Source organism: Lycorma delicatula, chromosome 5 (genome assembly GCF_047948215.1).
Source record: "Lycorma delicatula isolate Av1 chromosome 5, ASM4794821v1, whole genome shotgun sequence".
Taxonomy (NCBI): Eukaryota; Metazoa; Arthropoda; class Insecta; order Hemiptera; family Fulgoridae; genus Lycorma; species Lycorma delicatula.
Genome location: NC_134459.1, coordinates 9,068,832 through 9,087,134, shown reverse-complemented (window position 1 = coordinate 9,087,134; position 18,303 = coordinate 9,068,832). Strand labels below are relative to the sequence as shown.

At 34.6% G+C, this 18,303-nt stretch overlaps 1 long non-coding RNA gene across 2 annotated transcripts in view; it reads right to left on the bottom strand.

Annotated features, from left to right (window-relative positions):
- The window catches only part of LOC142324705 (uncharacterized), a 40,892-nt gene extending 28,707 nt beyond the window's left edge, over nucleotides 1-12,185 (bottom strand). Inside the window, exon 1 of one of the 2 annotated variants that reach the window (XR_012756362.1) lies at nucleotides 11,949-12,185. This is a non-coding gene — a long non-coding RNA (uncharacterized LOC142324705). The remainder of the gene's footprint in view (nucleotides 1-11,948) is intronic. The other variant, XR_012756363.1, reaches the window with a different exon arrangement.
- Between the last annotated feature and the right edge of the window lie 6,118 nt (nucleotides 12,186-18,303).

The following is an 18,303-nucleotide window of genomic DNA, read 5'->3' as shown; positions in this document are numbered from 1 at the left end:
CTCAAAGTAAGAAGTTACGATTTTCTGCTATATTTTGCCTGTGGAGCAACCCTCTTGATAGTCCAACAATTATCGGCTAGCATATTAGGATTCCATTTGACCTGATACTTCAGGGCAAATACTTTTCCATAACTGAAATTTCCTAATGAAAGTGCTCCCCATACTAATTACTAACTGTACCAAGATTTTCCATGAAGAAATCTAGGTGCAAGTGCAGGAAGTGTACTTTTAAGGACATATTACAACCCAAATTTTTATAGATGTTATAAAATTGTTGACAATATCACGATAATTTTCCGCCTTTCAATTTCCCCAAAAACTCTGAGTAAAATTTTTGAATGCTTGCCAAGCTGGTTTCTCCAGTGGATTCAATAAATAGTTCCTCAAACTTTTCATCATGTATTAGTGATCGTATATGTGGACTCACAAATATTCCTTCTTTAATTTTTACATCACTAATTTTAGGAAACTTCTGTTTTAAGCATATGAAACCAGTAGTGTTGTTCATGGCCTTGACAAAATTCTTCATTAATCCTAATTTAATGTATAACAGAAGTAGATACACATTTTTAGGATTACACAATGGGTCATGTTTCACATTTTTCTGTTCAGCATTGAGCGATACACATTTAGACCATTCTTTTCTAATGAAATGGTTTTTTCTGTCCCTACTATCCCAATCACACAAAAAACAACAGTACTTTGTTTAACAAAGCTGCATACCAAGAATAAGTGCAATTACCTTCATATCACTACAAATATTCCATTCATACATTGCACATTGGCTTTTCCAATATAAATTAAAAGTTTTATATGTTTATTTTATACTAGCAGAGTGAGCCACAGGTACCGATAGGAATTTATTGCCATTATGCAGAAGCACAGCTTTTAAACTAACTTTCGAGGAATCAATGAACAAGTGCCATTCTGTTGGTTTATCTTCATTACAAAGTGTCTCCATAAGAGAAGAAATGTCGTTACAAAACACAAAGCCATTTTCTTCAAAAAACAGTCTTTAAATTCAAAATGATGATTACAATACATACATATCTTTGTACTCTTTTGAAGAAGATTCCATCCTTTTAGCCGGGAAGCAAGCATTTCAGACTGTTTTTTGGATAAATTTAAATCTTGTATGAGATTAAGATTTTCTTGAGTCAGTAAATGAGGCTCAGATAAACTGTCCTTTGTTCAAAAGTTGTGTTAACAGAATCTGTTTCTTTTTCTTCCTTGCTTCCATTAGACTCTGAGCTCTCTTTATTTATTGTCACACATTCTGGAGGCAGCTCTTGGTATGGGCAGCTCTTCACAGTGTGGAACTGGTCTCATTACAGATTGCAAGTTAGGGTACACCACTGTATGTGTTAATTTTGAGTAACCTTTTTAATGTTTGTTAAACAGAAATAACAGTCAGAAGAGTGATCTTTGGGTTCCCTCCAAATCACAGATATAGAAAATGGTGTGTGGCGTGTGCCATTTTTCCATGCAGTGAGAAGCCTAGAACATGACAAAAAACAGATATGTGGGGCCCAGGTCCTTGTTTGGTCCCTGACTTTACACCCAAAATAAAATTCATAACATTTTTTACTAAAGGAGTAAGGTTTCACCTTTGGGACTTGAGCATCACTTCACCACGTACATAAGAAAAATTGTTAGAATGATTTGAACAAACTCTAGGCATTTTGTAACTAAAGACTAATTAAAAGAAATAAAGTTATAAATATGCAATATACAATAATTCAGACACACAAAGCAGTTACAATGACGTGTTTACTGGTTCACTAATACCTTACAACTGGCATCGTTCTGATGAGTGTGCAACACTAGGTCACATTGTACATGTCTATACACATCTGAACCTGCACAACAGTAGCAACACTACCCTTTGCGTTAGCTCATTTGGTCCCATCATAATTACAATGCTCTAATAGCTTTTACTTTACAGTGGACAAATGGATGAAAAAACGTTTTAAAATATTTAAAAGAATTAAAATAATAAAAAAACTGTGGGTGATGGAGAAATTCTGAATACATATTTGAAAAATATAAAAAACTGCATTAAATACACCTATTGGTACTCGTGTGACACAAATCATATTGATCAGTGTTATTATTAATTAATCAACTCTCAACTCTACACTGCCAGTTAGTCAGTGGATTTCATTATAGATAGAGACTTTATTATAGCTAATTCTATTGCAAATAGATTTTGCAAAGTCTGTTGCGAGTGGTTTTTTTTATGCAGATAAGTTTTATATAGCCGAAACTTTGGTTAACAGTAATTTTATCACCATTATCTTCTCTATCCTGCAAAATTACCTCATGAACACATTTAAAATTATGAACAGAAGTAGATATTTACCCAACTTCTTAATGCTTGGGGAGCCATTACTGAATTTTTCATTAAAATCATGCTTAATTTAATTTCAATTATGCCTTCATAATTTCTTTATTTTTAAAGTATTAATATTATATGAAATGAACAGCATATGAATTTCAGCGGAACTCCTTTTGTCTATAGAAAACACTTCATGATCATGTTCCCTCAGGTCGACCATTTCTGAGATGTGTGGTTAATTGAAACCCAACCACCAACCACCGGTATCCACGATCTAGTGTTCAAGTCCGTATAAAAGTAACTGCCTTTAATAGAATTTGAATGTTAGAACTCTCGACTTCGAAATCAGCTGATTTACAAAGACGCGTTCACCACTAGTCTTTTTAACTGTGATTGTAGTAATGTTTTTCTGTAGTTTCACCTGATTTACGAAGTCAGAGTAAGTACATCGTGTATAATGTTTGTTACTTTCAACATTTAAAAACTAGCTAGGTCAGTAATTTACTAAATTTATAACAGTTATTTAGAATTCTTAGTTTATTTTTTGAATAAGCCTATAAGAAATAAAGTTGATTAATGTTTTCTTATCGTAACTGCTTTCCAGGACGCTGGTTTATAGTTCACGCTATGAAAAAAATTACTTTTGTATCTTTTGCAATCCTACAGTATAATTATCCCTACAGTAGTATTTATCAATAACTTACATGGAATAATGTAGTACCACCAAAACTAAAAAAAAAGTTCATAATTAATTTAGTTCAGTAGAAAAATAAACATCAAAAATTATTATTGCAAGGATAAAAATAATAATGATTATTTTATTTAGATTAGATTATTTTATTCTAATATGCGTTCGTGTAAAATACACACATTTTAGCCTTTTCTTAATCCTTATAAGACTTTACAAGGACAATAATTAGTTTTGAAATGTGTGAATTTTGGGCTGACGAATGTTTCAGTTTCTCCTTTATTAGGAGCCCATATTGTAGAGGATTGGAGTTTTGTTTCACAATTTGGTCTTGTTAACAGCAACAGCAGAAAAGATACCTCCTGCTGCAGCAGAATAGGAATGTGGTAAGCAGATCATTACCTTAAAAAATTTTGTAAAATTTGAGATGATGTATCACCAACAGTATTTTTCATTTCAAAAGTAGTGTTCCAAAATTTCATAAATTCTTGATTCCTTTTCAATAACTCTGTGGACTTGGCTAACTCTCATTCCCCGCCTACATCAAAACACTTTTTGCAATTACATTAGGGAAATGTACAGTTAATAGCATGATACTAACACTTCTTTTGCAATTTTCTGGAATCAGCACAGACATATTTCTTAAAAGGGGATTGAAAAAATCCACCCTCTTCAAAACTTGTTTGCAGAATCCAAAATAAAAGGATAGACACTTGACTTAAAATTCCTTATGGTTTTTTCAATTTATTCCATGTTCTTCAGCTGCTGTATAAGAGCCTCTATAGGCAGTATAAGAATCTCTATTGTCTGCAAGATTTAAGAGCAACTGATGAAACCTATATGAAGTCTCCTGATACACTTTAAGTTTAGGTGTGTTACAAGTGGTAGGAAAATGGCCACAAATAAAAAAATACACCTTTATGACAGGGTCTTGAAGAGAATTTAAAATTGACTGGGCTTGCTCTATTCCATCTTCAACACAAAAATTAAAATAAGACAGTAAAACATTCCACTGTTCTACAATCCTTTGAACTACATAATTTATAAACAACCATCATATTTCACCTAATTTAAGTTATGAGCTTTAATGTTGAATCACCTTAAATTCTTCTAATCTTTCTGGTTTCTTTAGAATAAAATTGGATATGTCACTATAGAGCTCTTCAACAGCATGTGGAAGGTATTTGCAGTACAAGCTTGTGAAGTCTACACACTAACGCTGTGCCAAATGCATCTAGATATATATATAAATGTTCATTCAACTCTTTAAGCTTATTCCTGTTTGCTGCCCCATCATTATAGAGGCATTATTCTCTGTGGAGTGGTAAATCCTAACAAGTTTGTAAGTGGTACTTCTAATTCTTCAAGCAGCAAAATAATTGTTTTGAACAAAGATGAACTACTGACTTGTCAGTGATGCTTAAGAATGAGTCTTCATTTTTGACTCATAGCAACAGCTAATGATTTTGTAAAAGAAATGTTTACTGATTTATCAGCAATCAAAGAGAAAGAGTTTTCTGATAAGATATCTCTAGCATCAACCGCTAAAGCATTATTTATTAAATATAAAGCATCAGTGCAACCACATTTAATATTTTAATTATTGCACTATCAGGAGCGATTGCTTTTATTATATTAATGATGGTAATGTACCCATTAATTCTAAAGGAAGATTATTCTCTGCAATTTTGCTTCAGTAACTTTATTATGTAATGAGGAAAAGATGCTGTTAATAGACTGGTGGCTACACTAAAGATGGTGATTTGTATATTCTACATTTGCTTTATACTAAGGGGTATTTGCAAGTATATGCATAAGGCTCTTGCTACTGTTAATTTCAATATTACAGTATTTATAGTACGGCATTTGTTTTTTATCATCACTAACTGTATAGTTTTTTCTGTGTTTTTTCATCCTGATAATTATACTGTATATGAATTTTTTAGACTTACACAATACAACACTTACCACTAAAAATAATTATTAATACTATAGAAGTATAGTAGTAGTCCATCACACTACATATGCAACCCAAACACAGAACAAAATGAACTGAGTTTGTGATCGTGATCATGAAACATTTTAAGTACACTGATTTCTCTGGCAGGGCATTCACACAATGATGATTAAAATTTACATGTTAGTCAAGTTGAAAGGTAATACATTTGCTAATTAAAGGTCTTTGCACTGGCTGTCAAGGTCTCAGTGACCACAGGTAGAGGTAGAGCATCTGACTGGCATTCACATAACTCATCATCAAGTGAATGGGAAAAGAGATAAATAGTAAGTATGGGCAATCTACCAATAAAGAAAGTGGTAAGAGGGGCAGTAAAAGTTACTTCCAGGCAGCACGTGCTCATTCCACCCACAACTCATTGGTTTATAGTAATTTTGCCCAGGATGGAAACAGCAAAAGCATTTTTTGTTTTTTGTCATATTTAACTAAATTACTTCATAAAGTTAGAGGCCAAGAGGTCAAATAACTATATTTTTATCACTTTCCTTCTGCTTTGAAAGTTACTTAAGTAAAAGAGAGGGAGAAGTGATCTTTTTGTTCCAGCAAACACATATGCATACCAAAACCATTTTATCTGTGAAGACCTCTAGATGTAATAAATTATGTAATATTTACATTTCTATCAATAATGATTTTCTAACTTTAATCAGAATTCAAATAGATGTGATATCTTGATTACATGGTAGCTGAAGTGGAGGTTAGTTTGTACTTCTAAAATTCATTTTAACGAGATAATTTCTGCATATACTTTCTAAATATAATAATATTATAACAAATATTGTTATAACAATATTAAATTTCACACATAGCTTTTACTTTTTAAATAAGATTTTAATAAAATCAATGAGAAAGAAAAATAATAATATTGAAAAATATAGTACTATACAAAACTTTTTTATATTTGTAAAGTGTACATTGCAATATGTTCAACTTGTGAACAATAAGCAACCCCTATGGCCCAATTATATGAGGATGATATAAGTGACAAGCAAATGAAATGTAGTCTCGTACCAGACCCAGACCTACCAATCCTGAAATGTGTAGTTAATTGAACCCCAACCACCAAAGTACACCGGTTTTACTAAGATTAAATAGCTTTTACTAAGATTCTAATCGCAGAACCCTCCACTTCAAAAATCAGCTGTTGCAACAACTTAACCACAAGACCAGTCAGGTGTAATACAAAAATATAATGATAAAATTAAATCTAAGTAATTTTAAATTATATTATTATATTTTTTAATTATTATATTACAGTATGCATCTAAGCTAATTTCTGGCTTATTATGCAACTACTAGTAAGGAAACAATGTTTCCATATACTACCGCAGGTAGAGGTTACGTCCCACTTAGTACCAATAAAGAAGCAGCTGGCTATTTAAGGATACTACCACCGTGGCACAATAAATGGGGATCTTGTTGGAAATTATATTGCCCACATAACTGTTTGTGAGTGATACAATTTTCATGGTTCCTATCTCTTCAAGGAAGTAGGCAGTGCAAGAGAAGAAGCAGATTGAAGTAGTTAAAAGTCTTACCCAAGACCAATTAATTAGATCAATGTCAAATATAATTTGCAAATAACAAAACATAATATACTTATAAAATTAAAACCTATAGTATTATATAATATGATTCATAACCCTTTTCACTACCCAATTTCACCCTTGGTATCCCTTCATTCTAATATCATTCATTACTAACTCGTAAGTACAAAAAAAAACCTGACTGTAAGAAAATATACCATTAAATTGGATATTTGATTCTATGAGATCAACCCATCACTAGAATTGAAAACTTTTTTAATTTTTTTAAGAGGAGGTAATATAGGCTATATCATTAATGTAAATTTTACATTTTTAGAAGTATTTACGATACCTTTTTGATTCAAAAACAAAGTTATTTACCTCATAATTTTCACTTTTTACTGACTTTTGTATAGTTAAATAACTTTAAACAAAACTTTTTTAATTTACCCAATTTTTCTGTTTTTGCTATAAAAAAATAATGAACAAATTTTTCTGTTGTGTAATTAATAGCTACAAAGAGCACATTTAAAACATTCTAATAAGGTTCTAGCATAAATTTCATCATCCTAGCTCAACAAGTTTTTGAGAAAATTATACTTAAGAATTAAAGAATAAGAATTTTCAGAAATAGAACTGCATGAAGTAGTCCCTTACTAATTCTTGCTCTGTCAGTTTCTTCGAAGATATTTAGTGCACTATGACCAGGTTAAAATACTAAGTGTTTATTTAAACATAATTTCCTAAGCAACTTCATTGAAAGACAAGACAGCACCATATACTTCAACTTTGAATGCATAAAATCCAATGAAAACATTTTGGGAAGTCTGTTCCAGATGACTATAAAAAGATTCCATGGGATTTTGGGTAATTACATGTAAATATTTCCATAACAGGTTTCTATCTGATAGGCTTTCAAAGATTGATTTGATAACTTGAGCTACATCTGGTGGTAAAGAATGTTTATGAGTACACTGCTCACCTGTGATTTTGCATCTATTGAATTTGCACCAGAAATTTTTCCCCAACAGGAATTTTTGGGCGGTCTTTGATAAATGTATATTTTATGTAAAACATTTCTTCTCATTTTCTAAACTGTTTAGGTTTCATCAAATAGCAAGACAAGACCAAAATAATTCTGCAAGCTGTTTATTTCCCTATCAGTCAATCTTCCAGTACCAAATAGGAATTTACATCAAGTTTTTTCCTTTGTAATCTTCAAGTACCTAAACGAAGGCTTTGCAATCACTATCACCCAGGTACTTTGAATTATTATTACTATTACTCGCAGATCATCAAATACTTCCTCCAGAATAGTTCATCCTAAAGCAGTACTTTCCACTTTTTCTTGAGCATTTTTTAAATTTTCAATCATATGGCAGTATTTTCTAAGTATTTCAACATCTATAACCTTATCTGTGTCAACACTGGTAGTATTTATTGAAAATTAACTTTTTATTAAGTAAAATTTTTAACAGAATTAATAATTCATAAATTTCAAATGACATCAAGAACAAGTTCTGGTACAAAAGAGAAAAAGGTAAGGGGAAAGACAAATTAAAGAGAGTTTATCAGTTGAAGATAAATTGGATTTGATTTTAAGCAAATCTGATAACATTGAAAATGAAATTTTAATTGAAACACGAAAAAAAGATTATCAATTGATAATATTGAAATGATACTTCCATAAATTCAAAAATGGAATAACATGATTATAATATATTTCTCTAATAAACTGTTGAAAATAAATGATGAAAATTTGAAGTTAAATAAAATTTGTCAAAAATTTTAAATACTAAAAATAATAATATAAACCAGTAGTTGAGAAAATATAATTGGGATCCCTTTGAGGAAACCTGAGCATATTTTTGATATTTTGAATAGAATATCACCTGTAATTGGGTTTCAGTTAAATGAAGTAATGATTGACAATTATCACACAATTTTTTAAAGAAATTCTGAAACTTGCAGACTACCTCTATTGAATTGTCAAATTTAATTGCTTTTGAACTAAAGTTGAGATCCTAAAGTAAAATTGTTAAACTTTCAATATTAGTTGGGAGAATTAATATGATATAACTTTGTTTACATGAATGAATCTATGTCTACTGAAAATTGGAGGCTTCAAGGTGGCCAGCTAAATCTATAGAGAAAAGTTTTGCTCCACAATGGGAAAATTTATGGTACTGTTAAATAAATAATATGTCTGCAGTTAAAGTTATAATCATCCTTATAATCATCTTCAGACTTAAATCCTTAAAGCCATGTACTGAAATACATATGTAATAATTAAATACATATTGTTAATGATAATTGGAATACAAGTTAAATCATAAATGTAGTGAAATAAGACTCTTAAAGGGGACTGCTGAGTTACTAAAATTACTTGTTTTTCAATTCCATTTCTGCTTGTGTATTATATAGAAACAGTCAATTACTTAATTATATAAATTAAATTACAGTACTTACTCAATTTTTTTTACTATATTTTAAGTTAAGCATTTTCACTTTGTATTCTATTGTATACCACCAGTAATTAATGAAGAGTTAACCTACGATTTGTTTAGGAGCTTCATACGAGTAGTGTCTTTCTCTGGATAGATAGATTGATGATTTTTTTCTTTTTAGTTATGGGAATGTGTGTGTGATAAGAGTGTATGAATGCGTGCGTGAGAGAGTTGTTTTGTCTGTACTTAATTGACAAAGAGATATTAGTGATATCTATGGGTGTGTGTGAAAAAATATGTTTGTTGTAAATGTTATGCAAATTCATTTTTACTGGTTACTGGTTAGATGTGCATTTTTGAAGAATTTTGATACTTTTTTGTGTTTGGTAAGCAGCTGGAAGATTAAACAAGATATTGTCTTTCTATCTGAAACATGCATGAAATCAGTTGATGAGATGAGGCTTCTTTATATAGAATAATGGATTACATAATTTTTTGTGTGTAGTAATTTTTCTAAAGCTACTGGGCTTATTGTGTTTGCATCTGTTATGGAGGGTTTTATTTGTATGACAATAGATTGTATACTGGATACAGATGTTATTCTTTAGGAATATATTTAGTTTAGTTTTTACACTCTTAGTGTTTATGGCTGGAATAAGCAAAATTAGACTTGAAATTTGACCTTCACCTTCTTCTTCCTACAATTCCAACACGCGATACCTTATTAATGGTTAATATTAACATAAATATTAATGAAAGAATGGATAATAATGATTAACAATATCTACAAATACTCACTATGAATGAGTACAGCTCCTTAGTTAATTTTTATACTAGTTTTTTTTCTGGCGAAAAATGTTTTACCATTATCATCGCTCGGATACTAGAGTTACTGATAATAAGCTAACCTGTATTTATCACATTTTTTATAAATCAAGTTTATATAAACAAAATATTTATAATGTTGTTATTCTGACATTTTAATGGTCATAGGGCTGTTGCCATGCTATTTCTAAGGACAGAACTCAAAATAATTTTGTTAAGGATTTTAAAGAGGTTCTGGATTATGATAAATTAAGGTCATATTTATATGAACATGATTGCAGTAAAATTCTTGATAATGATGTTGATTTTCAGTTTTAATAACTTTTTTATATTTTATTACAGTATATTAATTAATCAAAATCTGTTATTTTAATTTATGCCATGGACAACAGTTGGGCTGTTGTCCATGGCATACAATTTCTCAGATGGACTGTATAAGAAAGGGTGTAAAAATCCTCACAGCCACAAAATTATACTGAACACATTAAATTTAAAAAAAGATAGATGTGTGGATTATGGCAGCTAAAATTTAATATTTTAAAAATATTTATTACCTACTAAGAATCAGTGAAAAATTATAAACCCCTATACTGGTATGCCTACTATTAAAAATAAAATTTGTAAATGGTAATGTTGATTCTGATGAGAATGAAATTGTGAATATTTTTAATGGATATGGTTCTTGGAGCTATTCTATTTATAATATTTATTAATGACCTATTTTTACATAAATGTTATGGTAAAGCTATATGTTTTGCAGATGATACTGCTCTAGTATATTCATCTAATTAACTTTTTAGATTTCTGACTTATCTGGAAAATTCAGGCTTATGGTTTTATGTCAATATATTAGCTCTTAATGCTTTAAAATCCCAATATCTAATTTTTATGTTTGCTTCCAGCTTATTAGCTCCATTAATATACGGTAATGGTAATTGTGCTCATACTCAATTACAATGCAACTGAGTCATCTCAGGTGAATTTTATTAAATACTTAAGGTTGATGGTAGATGACAAATTTTCATGGAATTTGCATATACAAAGTGAAAAGATATTAGTTTATATGCATTAAAAAATTTTATCATATAAAAAATATTTTTCCAATAGTGTCCTTCAACAAATCTACTTTTACTACTTTATTCAAAATTAAATTATGGATAGCACTGCTGGGTATCAACTGAAGAAAAAGAGAGATGAGATTACGACAGCTAAAAAACAATATTTTAAAAATATGAAGGAATTACCTGCCAAGAATCTGTGGAGAATTATAAATCAGTGAACTGGTATGTCTGCTATCAAAAATAAACTATCTGTAATATGTGTATATGGTAAAGTTGTTTCTGATGAAAGTGAAATTGCTAATAATTTTATGGTTTCTGACTTTTATGGTTAAAAGATTTCTGGCTTATTTCTTGATATTCATAAATCAACAGATACAGTTAAACATTTGCTTGTATTAGATAAAATGTATAGTGCAGACATTAAAGGTTTAGCTTTAAAATGTTTTGCATATTATCTGGAGGGCCGAAGTAACTGCATATTTGTGCGCGATTGTTAGCAATATCCTGTAGGTGAACTGTGGAGTCTCCTCAGGAATCAGTTCTTAAGCATATTCTATTCATAATGTTTATTAATGATTTGTTTTCGCATATATTTTATGGTAAAGCTTATTAGATTCATTAATAACCAAAATGTTGATTGCAATCATATTAAATTTTAATTGTATTAAATGGTATCTTTATTGACACCAACCTGATACAAATGTAAAGATATTTACATTTTTCTCTCACTATATATCTACTAATAGTGTTGTCTTAAGTGAGAGAAAAATGACTGAAGAAAATAGTGCATATGTGTTGTTAAGTGTATTAAGGGTTTTTTATTTATTAAATTGTTGATCTGATACTCTTACCTATATGGTCAAGCTTTAGCTTTGTGGGTAGTAAACTACTAGACCTACTCACTGGGTTATACTTCATGGGTTTCTTGTGTTTTTCATGTATGTATTATGAATTGATGCAGTTGAAAATAAATAAATTTATTGTTATTACTATTGTCTATTTTATTCGCGAGGAACTAATGAAATCAGTTATGAAACTGTACTTACATTCTTTAAGTTTGACATAACCTACAAATATCACCTCAACTTATATTTAAACAAGCACAGTGTCATATAACACTTCACATACTAACTTTCTCTTTTTCATTTATTCCTCGATCACCTGCAGGTTTTTTAAATATATAATTGGATTTTCGGTGTCTTTTTTTGTAGTTAGCCATAAAAACAAAATAAACAAATAACTCATAATTTATAGACAACCACAGCCAGTGTTTACTGGATATTGCCGTAATAATTCTAGCAAGAGTATGAAATACTATTTTAGTATAGTTTATTATTCAAAAAGAATTTTTACTAAAATACTAGGCAAGTAAATGCTCGCGCAAGGTAATATTTCGGGAACAAAGATTCAGAAAATTTAGTGTCTAAGTTATTACATCTATTTTATGTGGTACCTGAATATTTATAATTGAATTAGGAAAAAATGAAAATCAAAACAAATTACCAAACTTTGAGTACGACTTCCTCTTTGAAGTAAAAGATAAATTTGAACCGATAGATATTGGTAATCGAAGCTGCAAAAGACTTAAAAATTTTATCGTATAAAAACTATTTTTCCAATAGTGTCCTTCAACAAACTACTTTCTTCAAAATTAAATTATGGGTAGGAATGCTATCCATAATCTTAAGTCTGTTTTAAGCTGCTAAAGCTGTAGACTTCTTACTGAGCAGTATTTTTTGTTTTTAATGTAAACCTCTATTCACAGGATAAACTTACTCTCGTTTTTTTGAGATGCGTTTTACTCTCAGAAAAATAAAAGTACCACATCGACGAGGGAGATTCAGAGCCGTCTTGCCCCAACAAGTCTCTCCCTCCTGCTTCCTTAATTTGCAAAAATCAGATTGCATTAATAAAACTTTTTTTTCCAAAATATTATCTGCCTTAAAATAACTAAAAATTATGTAGTGGGAAGTTCATATGTTAATCTTAGTGGATATTATCCTCTAAAGAGAATCAACTTCATTTAAAGAAGGCAAAGTCCTGTAAGGACATCAGACAGGATTTCTGAGATCTGTAGCAAAAGAAACAAACCTGAAAATCTCTTCTAATTAATATTTTACATCCAGTGATCATTTCTAATTTGATACTTACCGCTTAACACCATAAACCTGAAGAATACACGTGCACTAGCTGCTTTAAGAAAACTTTAATTACAGTCAAATTTGTTTATTAAATAGATATAAAATGTATATGTCATTTCTTAAACAAAATTGGACCGTGTGGTCACTGATCTCTATATAACTGGATAGGGGATCCTTATGGCGTAAAATACAATAAAATGTTCAATATTGACCCCACAAGTTTAGTTGGTCTATGATGAACGCTTCTTCGAAAATCAGCTGATTTCGAAGTCGAGAGTTCCAACGTTCTAGTAAAGGTAGTAGTTACTTTTATACGGAGTTGAATACTAGATCGTGGGTACCAGTGTGCTTTGGTGGTTTTTATTCCCCAAGACCACCGATGATGGTTCACCAGTTACGCATTGCGATTCTCAATGGTTGCATGGCCTCTAACCTCCCGGGACCCCACAGGATCCGGTGAATCCGTGCCCTATGGGGGTCGCTCACCCAGTAGGCCGGGACTCGATCTTTCCTTTGCGCCATATCTCAAACCAGATCCCCTCCAAGAAGCAAGGAGGGAATCTGGCCGGGTCTCCGGTCTTTTCAATTTTCCCCTAACTCAACGGTCAATCATCGAGAGCGGCCCACCTCAGCGAACCGCCCTCTCATAAGCAGGGCTGCCTTGTATTTCCCTACCTCCAGTAACTGTCCCCATACCACTCCCTAGCGTCACTCCCCTTGATTTGTATTATTCTGGTTACCATACAGGCTACGTTATCCCATTCATGTTTTCCTTTTAGCATGTACTGCAGCGTGTTTTCCGGATGCAATTGACTTATTCCAAATCAGTGTCTAATCTCGTCCCATCTATTACATCAGTATATCGATATAGTCACATATGCGGACACAATTCATATTGCAGCTCTCCTCTGCAGAGCAGATATCTTATTTAAGTTCTTCTTATCAAAGGCCTCGCCCCACGTATAAAATAACTGTCATTGCAATTGACAAAATCAGTCTCCTTTTCGATGAACATGGACCTGCTTAGTATGTGGTAATGAGCCTGCTTAGCTTACCAATCACAGCCTCGGGACGCTGCGTTACCTTGCTCAAGTGCTCCGTATGTAGCCTACGATCTGCAACGATACGCATAGATATTTAATACATCTAGATATGAGGATTATCATGCCACCTACTCTGACTCCTATTTCTCCGATTCTTCTCCTGCCTGTTAAGGCGACTGCCGGTGACTTATTAGGCGCTAATGTCAGTCCTTTTTCTTCAAGCCACATTTGTATACTATCGACCGCGACTGCTGCACAATCCTCCACTTCTTGTTCGTCGGCATAAGCTATCTGTTCGGCGTCCCCTTCAAACTCCAGTCTCAATACTCCGTCAAAGGTCCAAGAATAGACCCTTGTGGAACCCCCCGAATATCTCTACCGGAATTTCGCCCTCCTCGGTAAATACATGTATTTTACTCTGGAGTAGATAAGAGTAAAATAATTCTTATGCCCCTCAAATAATTACTAATATTCCTTTCTCGTAATTCTTCGTTGATTACAGAGAGAGCCGAAACCTTTCCTGACGTCTAGCAGGACCACTAAGGAATCCTCCTTTGACGCCAGGTGCTCAGTATGCAGACCAGTTAGAATTAAAACGCATCAAACGTGGACCTCCCCTTCACAAAACCGTATTGTCTAGGGAACAATCCCCCGTCATTTCTAACTCCGCCAATTCACGATCAACAATGTCTTTTAAATAGTTTACTGATCGTGTTTAATAGACAGATAGGTCGATACGTGACTCCTTCCATCTCTGTATCCCTCTTCTTCAGTACCAGAAACAGTCGTGCCAATTCTCAACACACCGGAAACGAGAGCCCTCTAGGGCCTGATTAAAGGCGTCTAACACAATCCAGCGGTATCTGGCCACCATTTCCTTGACTAATTTACCTGGAACCAAATCTGGTCCTGGACTCTTGTTGGGGTGTAATGTCACCGCAGCATTCTTGAGCTCCCCGATCGTGAACCTCGCGTTGTATTAAATTGTCATCTCTCTCCATTCTGACTCAACTACTGGGAAGACTTCCTCTACAACTCGCAACGCCACCTCACTAGAAAGAGGGAGGCTGATCTTCCAAATCGGTCCATGACCAGTTTGTAAGCATCCCTCAGGGGTTTACTTCAAGGTCTTCCAGCAGTTCATGCCATGCTCTGACGTTGGCGTCCTTTATTGCCTTTGTTAATGCCTTCCTGACACGGCAGTAATCTTCTCTTAGCCCCTCGTCAACCCTACCGTTCCTTTTAGTATCTTGCTGCAGCCTCCTCCTCGAGGCAAGAACTGCAGCTCTGCTTTCGGCTATGACAGAGGACCACCAATAGACTCTACGCTTACTCGGACCTTCCCTTAGCCTAACATGTCTGCATACATTTTCTACGTATTCAGACAATCTTTCTGGCGTGATCAGAACATACTCGATACCTCGTCTACGACATCTGTTGTCACTGTCTGTAGGTTTCTAAAGTGAAACTAACTAGTCCAGGCCGGACGTGCCCAACGGTAAAGATGATGCGTGGTGGTCCGTGACAAATTCTTCTTGTCACACTAGTCAACCACACATCTCAGAAATGGTCGACCTGAGACTGTACTTCACTTAAAACTCGTATATATCATCCTCTGAAGTAATACCTGACGGTAATTCCCCGATGATAAACAGGAAAAAAGTGTTCAATATTGAAGCATACTCCAGCGCCGCGGAATGAGCTGCTGGGAAATAAATAAAACCATTGTAGGCATACGCGACTATAATAGTGATGGTAGGATGCGTACTTTACTTAAGTCAGATAACCAAAAGAACGGTCATTTTTGCAACACAAGCAGAAATTTACGGACAGTTATAGAAAATTTATATAGAGATCAGTGTTCAAAATACAAAATCAGAACACTTCTACTGCATCGGTTGAAAAGTGGTTTTATACCTATATTACATCTGCGCAAGCAACAATTCATTTTAGTTAGTTCTACCACTCATTTAGTGTTCACATTTTACCAATTCCAATACACGAGATCCCCTATCCAATTTTATAGAGATCAGTGCGAGTGGTTTACAGTAGTGATCATATACGGGGGTTTGGCTGGGGAAGAATATCACCGGACCAAGAGAAGCCTCAGGGAGGAAATCCGGAAGGCCTGGGATCGCTTGATATAGGATCTGATTGACAAACCGTGGGGGAGGGCTTATCTAATCGTCATGAAAAGGTTTGGTAAGCGACTCCCTCTCCTTTCCAAGGATCAAACGACGAGAGCGGTATCAACCCTCTTCCCAGTCATGGATCTGGATTGGGTGAAGCGCGATTTTCAGACCTTCGGAAGAGGATCTGTGGACTGCGGCCCTGGTAATTACAGGACAGAAGAGCCCCGGGACCGGACGAAGTTCCTGGCATTACCGTTAACAACCTGGTGAGTCACCACGCCTGGGTAGTATTAGAGCTCATGAACAAGGCGTTGACGAATCGGACTTTCCCTCAAAATTAGAAGGAGGCTAGACTGGTTCTGCTCCCGAAACCGGTTACTGAACATCAGTAAGAAAGGTACAGACCAGTCTGTCTTCTAAACGAGCTGGCGAAGCTTTACGAGAGGCTGACTGTGAACCGAATATGGGAAGAAATTGGCTAGAGGAGGACTCTCAAAGGAAAGCGACCGTTGACTCTATTCGTTACGTTGTGGACTGGGCCAAGACTTTGGGGCAGGCACCTGGCGAAACGCATTTTATAGTGTTCCCTGGAAGGGATCAGGAGCAGGGGCCTGAGTGAATATCTGGTGGCGATAGCTAACAACTATCTCCACGATCGGAGTATCATCGCCTATACAGAAGAGGTGATGCGTTTCGTCACTAAGTGTGGGGTTCCACAAGGGTCGGTGCTAGGTCCACTCTTGTGTTATATGATATACGACGACCTCCTGAAGATGGAGCTTCAAGACTGGGCAGAGGTGGTCACGTATGCCAACGATCTGGCACTACTACTTGCTAGCCGCACGGAAAGGCAGGTGGAAAACACCGCCAATATTGCAATAACATGAATCAGTGTCTGGCTACGGAGGAAAGGAATGAAACTTGCTCCAAGGAAGACGGTAGCTATTGTGGGACGCGTGGACTTCAAACTATAGCAATCGAGGTTGACGGGGTTAGGGTGGTGGAGTGCAAGGTATCTAGGTAGATAGATCAGGGCTCTTCACCACCCATCTCCGGGAGATGAAAACTAAATGTGAAGCAGTTATTGCCACATTAGGTCGACTGATGGCAGTGCGGGCAGGCCCTTAGCCCAGCAAAACAAGACTGATTACGACAGCTGCGCGGTCAACACTTACGTATGCAGTTCCGGTCTGGGTGGACGCACAAGATTTTAAATGAAATGTGGACTGGGCAGCGATTAAGGTGACTGCTGCATATCGGGGGATGCGGTGCAAGTGATTGCGGGCATCCCTCCGATCTCGAGGTGCAGCAAGGTGGAAGACAGCGGCACGAATCGCAGGGTCTTTGGGATGCCTCGCGAAAAGGTGCTTGGACTCAACGGTTGATCCCCCTGGATTCAGAGGAAGCATGGAGAGGTTTCCCACTTACTCAGTTTCTTTCGTGGCACGGGAAGTATGGGACCTATCTTTTCAAGTTCAAGCGGCGAACTCTTCATATTGTGTTAACTTTGGATAGCTGGACACCCCAGAGCACAAGATTTACCGTTTTGAAAAGTGGGCGAGTAGCCGACTACAAGGACTGGATTGGCTGATGCCAGAGAACACGGTCGGCCATATGCTTTAGGAACAACACCATGGGAGGAAGAGGTGTCCAGACTGGTCACGTGCATCCTAAAGACCAAGCTGGAATGGGGCCGACTGAAAGAACAAGCGGACAATATTGGCGGTGAGGCTCCGGTGACGGAATCATTGTTACAGTTACTACCATTTCGTGTTTAATGTTTATTTTATGTTAGTTTAAGATATAATTGTGTGTTTTCAAGATATGTCAAGTGGCCGTTGTGGTTATGACTGTTGTTTTGTACAGTTAATTAAACCCATCGTGGTAACTTCGTGCTGGGCCAAACCACGGATATTTTTGTTCTTTTCTTTTTAAACGTACTACATTGCTGTTATTGTGTATTTTTTCATATGAGTTTCCTTATCAATCAATTTTTTTTTGTATCTATGTATCTCACCTTACCGTAGTTACCTTACCTTAGTTTTCATACACGGTTCTCCTTTTTTCTGCCTGGATCTAATGGAT